Source organism: Lactuca sativa, chromosome 6, assembly GCF_002870075.4.
Source record: "Lactuca sativa cultivar Salinas chromosome 6, Lsat_Salinas_v11, whole genome shotgun sequence".
Lineage (NCBI taxonomy): Eukaryota > Viridiplantae > Streptophyta > Magnoliopsida > Asterales > Asteraceae > Lactuca > Lactuca sativa.
Window position 1 is genome coordinate 138063844 of NC_056628.2, and position 5345 is coordinate 138069188.

At 30.7% G+C, this 5345-nt stretch overlaps 1 long non-coding RNA gene across 1 annotated transcript; it reads right to left on the minus strand.

Moving 5' to 3' along the window:
- Positions 1-1452: 1452 nt before the first annotated feature.
- On the minus strand, positions 1453-2283 carry LOC122194608 (uncharacterized). Its single transcript, XR_006183958.1, has 2 exons — positions 1910-2283; positions 1453-1693 (listed from the first exon to the last, which is right to left on the minus strand). It is a non-coding gene; the product is annotated as an uncharacterized LOC122194608 (long non-coding RNA).
- Between the last annotated feature and the right edge of the window lie 3062 nt (positions 2284-5345).

Consider the following 5345-nt stretch of genomic DNA (forward strand, 5'->3'; position numbering starts at 1 on the left):
TCAATTCTAATATCAATAAAGAACACATTAGATAATACATAGTAGGGACGTGATCTATGCTTATTTAGTTATACATGTTTGTTTTCTCTTTGTTAACTTTGATGAGCAGTTTGGGACAAGAAACATATAAAGCCATAATAAAATAGTTTTAATATACTTAATATATTAAATTTTTTGTTAGTGTGACTTAGAATTTATGATCTTAATAGATAACCAAACTCGGAAAAAAAGTGAAGAAAAAGGAATGTTGATTTTGAATGGATAAGTGTTTGGTTATTCCATATTTTTTCGTATCAGGGTCCGACCCAAGAGTTGTTAGGGTTTTTACACTTATAAGCATTTGTAGCTAGGTTTTCAAATGTATCACTTTGATAATATAGTTGATTAATAGAAGAGTTCTATGACTCCTGCAAGTGGTCTTAGGTCACATCGACCTAATCATGTTAATTATCTATGTCGTTTTTCATTTCTTTTTGGTTGCTCGCACAATAAATGTGTATGAGCTACAATTATTCAAATGGCTAGATCTATTTATTGAAAAGATGTCATGTTACAAGTTTCCCCAATATTTTGATCTATTAATAATTTTGTTTGGATGATTTTTGGCATGAAAGAAGACTAGTGAAAATTATCTTGTGTGTTTTGACATTATATTTGCATGGGGAATTTGGCCTTCAAGTATAGGTTTAATGGGTTGTTCTTGTTGAAGACGAAGTAACAAATCGCCTTCTTCTGGTTGTTTAATTGATGAGAACTGGGAGTGGTGGTGGAGAAGAGGGATAAGGTGATGATCAGACTAAGTTGGAAGATTTGGTTAATCTATAGAGATTATGTTATATATTGAACCTCACAGATGAAGTTGGTTGTTGAACGAGTTGGATGATTCGGGTGATATCTTTGTGAGCATTACAAGAAACACATTGATGATGTTTCTATTTTAGGTGATAACATTGAACTAGATGGAACAAAATGGTTCATAAAAGTCAACATCTTTATTTGGAGAGCCTCATTGGAGAGGATTCCTACTAGATTTAATTTGTCTAAATGAGGGTTCGAGTTAGATTCCATTTTATATTTGGTTTGTTGGGTTGGTGTAGAAACCATGAGTCATGTTCTTTTCATGTGTTCAATGTAGGTGGATATTTGGTCTAGATTTGGGAGATTACGTGAGATTAATTTGCATGTCTCGTCTCCCATTCGATAGTACCTGTCTTGGTTGATGATGGTCATTTTGAGATTGGCAAAAGGAAGTGGTTGAAGGTTGTGATCATCACTAATGTTTGAATATTGTGGAGATGTCGTAATAATGTCGTGTTTGATATGCATGGGGTGATATATTCTCTTTTTGATAGTATAACGGATAGTATTAAGGTGCACTCATTTTTGAGGTTAAAACATGAACGCGATTGTTTTATTAGCATCAAAATTACTTTCAAGAGTAATAAAAAGAACTAAAATCAAGCAAAAACTTTAAATAATGTAATCATTACATGGTACAAATAAATAATTGTTTCAAATTGGGTCCTCAACAATGATGTTACAAAGCAAAGTAAAAGAACAAGTAGACATAGACATCTTCACATGCGTGGTGTTCTCAAAATCAATGAACATAAAGATGAGGACCACTTTTGTAATTGTAACACGGTACTTCAATGATCATTCTCTGATTCTCATAAATACATGTCATCCTCTCCTGAATACATATAGATATATTACATATATCGTATAACGTACCTCTCATAAAGACAATCTTTTTACTTTATCAAAGAAAAATAAATGAACTTCGATCTCATAAAAAACAAACCATGTAAAATGATTGCTTCATATGGATTATGGTCCTTAGGATTTGTTATCATGAAAAAGAAGACTGTTAGAAAAGAGGATGAATATCAAGGAATGTGAGATATACCTCTTATGCTATTGATATATCTTTTTCAGGTTGGGGAATTGCCTTGCACACCGCAATGGCGGTCCCCCTTGACTGGCCAGGAGGACTAACGTCAGAGACTCTGTCCCTTAGACCCTAGCACTTCCTTTTAAAAGTCACTTGGGGCGACGCCCATTAGAACCCCCACTGAGGGCAACGCCCCGGATCTCCATGTTATTCAGATCAAATCAGCTTATGAGAATGTATCCTGTGCACCTTCCGATCTTGCAATATAACAAAAACTAAACTCAATAATTTTCAAATTAATATTGATAACTCCAAAACCACCTACACATGAAATCTGAGTGTTGTGTACTTTGGAGGTCCTACACCTTCCGTATTTTTCAATAATTTTACTACTTGGGTATTCTTCAATAATTTTAGTGGTTTTACTACCTTGGTATTTTCAATAATTTAAGCAAAATGCTAAACTACTCAAATAGACAAATACAATAACAAGAGGACAATCAAAAGGTCCCGCTAATAATGTCTTTTGTTCATATATATATTTTTTCAATTTCTCATGGCATCTTTGGATGAAGAGTGGCCTAATGACTTTTAATAATATGTTCTCAATTTTTTTTTTCTTAAAGAAACTAGTATGGGGGCGTTGAAGGGGCAAAGTGGACAGCTGCACAAGGCCAAATTATTTTTATTATATATTTTAATTTAAAAATAAAAACTTATAATAACTATAAGGACCTTTTTTTCTGGCTTATCCCGGACCTTTAAGGATATTTAATTTCTTAGGACTGGCCTTCTCAAAAACCGTCAATGCAAGAAAATAAAAGAAAGAGAAATAAAGTTTTATTTTATTGGTGTTAAGATGGAATATGAATGAATGGAAAATCAACAGTTTTCCATGTTTTGCAATGGGATGGGGACACAAATAGAAAGAACAAAACAAACAAAATTCAAATTATGGGAAAGACCTTAAAACAGTAGATAAGGGAAATTACTTAGGATTCTAAAAAAGGAATGGTATGAGATATAAAAAATATACTAATTTAATCTATAACCAAATGTAAGTATAATATAGTTTTATATACTTTTATCAATTATAAAACTTTGTTAGGATATTTTTTTATTAATTTATTATACAGGAGAGCATATGAACCAATGGTTAAAACTAGTTATCACGAATATTGTTGAAAAATGGTGCAATTTATGAAAGAGATTCCTAATCATAAATATTAAGAAATTAGAAGAGTTTTATACTGTATTTTTTTTTGTAAACTTTTAAAATATTATATATTTGTATATTCCGTTTAATCATCAAAAAAAAAAAAAATATATATATATATATATATATATATATATATATATATATATATATATATATATATATATATATATATATATATATATATATATATATATATAGTCTTTAAACATCAAAATATCAATGATAATATTTAGATAATATTTAGAGTATCATCCATATACAACAATAAGCAACAACAATAAAAGTAAAGCAATCAGTATATGCATTTTGGGGAAATAACCGAAGATGATGCAATGTATTTTTTTAAGAGAACGACATTCAACGATTTATCAATAGACGTTTCATTAAAATTAGACGTAGGGATAATAAGGTCAACTTTTTAATACTATTATATAGTTCTAAGATATAAAAATAATTATAACCTATCATAAATATTATAAAAAAGATTTAGATAAATATGATATTTTAAAAGTTTAAGAGGATAAATATTATATTTATAAATTAAATTTGACAAATATAAAATTTTGGCCTATTAAGAATTAAGAAAACATATACAAAATTCTTCCTAAGAACGATGGGTATGAGTCACCCCCTCAGCACCAATTTTTTGTTAAGTCATATGTTATCTCACTTCAAGGTTCTGAAAGACGTATCATGGCTCCGATGCTTGTACTTGACATCACATTTTACCAAAATATCGGTTTAAGTTAATGGTCCCTGTGGTTTATCAAAAGTCACAAAGTTAGTCCCTGCTAATTTTTTTTTGATGCAAATGGTCCTTGTGGTTTGCAAAACTTGCAAAGTTGGCCATTTTTACTAACACAGTTAGGGACTAAATCTGTAAGGACATTTTCGTCTTTTTAAATATAAAGGGACTAAATTCGTGACATTTGATAAACCACATGGACCATTTTTGAAGTTTGTTTGGAAAAAAAAATTTAATTGAATGAAAGGGGGAAGACTCGAACTTTAGACCTTCAACCCCCTAAATGACAACATGCCTTAACTATTTGAGCTGGAGGCTCACTTGGTTATAACTTTCTAAAACTAACTTATATAATAACAAATTCGTTAATACATAAATAATAAATAAATTATTAAAAACATTTTTTTTACATAATTTTTTTAAATAAAACAAAATTTATTTTAGTCGTATTATAAAAAAATATAGTTTTTTACAAACAATTTGAGGCAATATAGTATTAGTATTATTCTTGTGTTTCACTTTGCATGTTTTGACTTCCTGAATAATAAGATTATTCAAACCCTCCATAGTCACTCATCCTTTGGAAGTAGGAATGAAAGAAGATTGTCATGAATCTGACTGTAGATTGTCTAAAGTGTTTTAGACATAGCAAAAGTTTGTTGCAGGGTTCATGAGTGTTGCTATAATATTAGAGTATTAGATTAAACCCATGCTCACTTAGATCACTTCATGGATTTTATCACGAGTGATTGGTGAGACGATAATATCTTATATTCTTGAAACCGAGATGCGTAAGTTGTATCTTGCGAGTCGGTCACACATTGATAATATGTAAACGCACCAGTAACTTGGTGTTATAAAACGTATTGTTGTGTGTGATTCAGTAAGTGAGTACAAGCAAGCATTGAGTCGAAGTTTATCCGTTCCTTTTACCTAAAGTGGGATAAAAGCGATATTTGTGGGCCCCTCGATGATTTCTTGATGACACCCTAAGCGCTTGGCCAAGCTGGGACTGAGTTGATGTGTTCAATTGTAGTATGTTGTCAGTCGTCATAAATCAGAAATCGGGAAACAACACATAGACTGAGAGAATGATTAGAATCCATGTTTCATGTCTATACGATATCTGGAACGGAGGAATATATGATCCCTTATCTAAAGGACAGGTTGCTGATAAGATCAGAGTTTGACAACGTCTTTGAGAGCTACAATTTCTAATCGGATTGTACTTACATTATAGTTACTAGACTTATCCAAGTGGAAGACTGTTGGATTAGTGTCTAAGCTTGTAACTATATTTGGTATGTACTTGACCCGGTTGTGCATGGTCCTTTTGGGTTGCCTTCACCAAAGCAACTTGATAGGATGATTTATGGAGAAAGATGATTAATTATGATTTATTAATATATTATATGAATAATATATTAAAGGAGAAATCATATTGTTTATTAATATTAGTCAGGAATTAATTGAAAATTAGTTTTGTG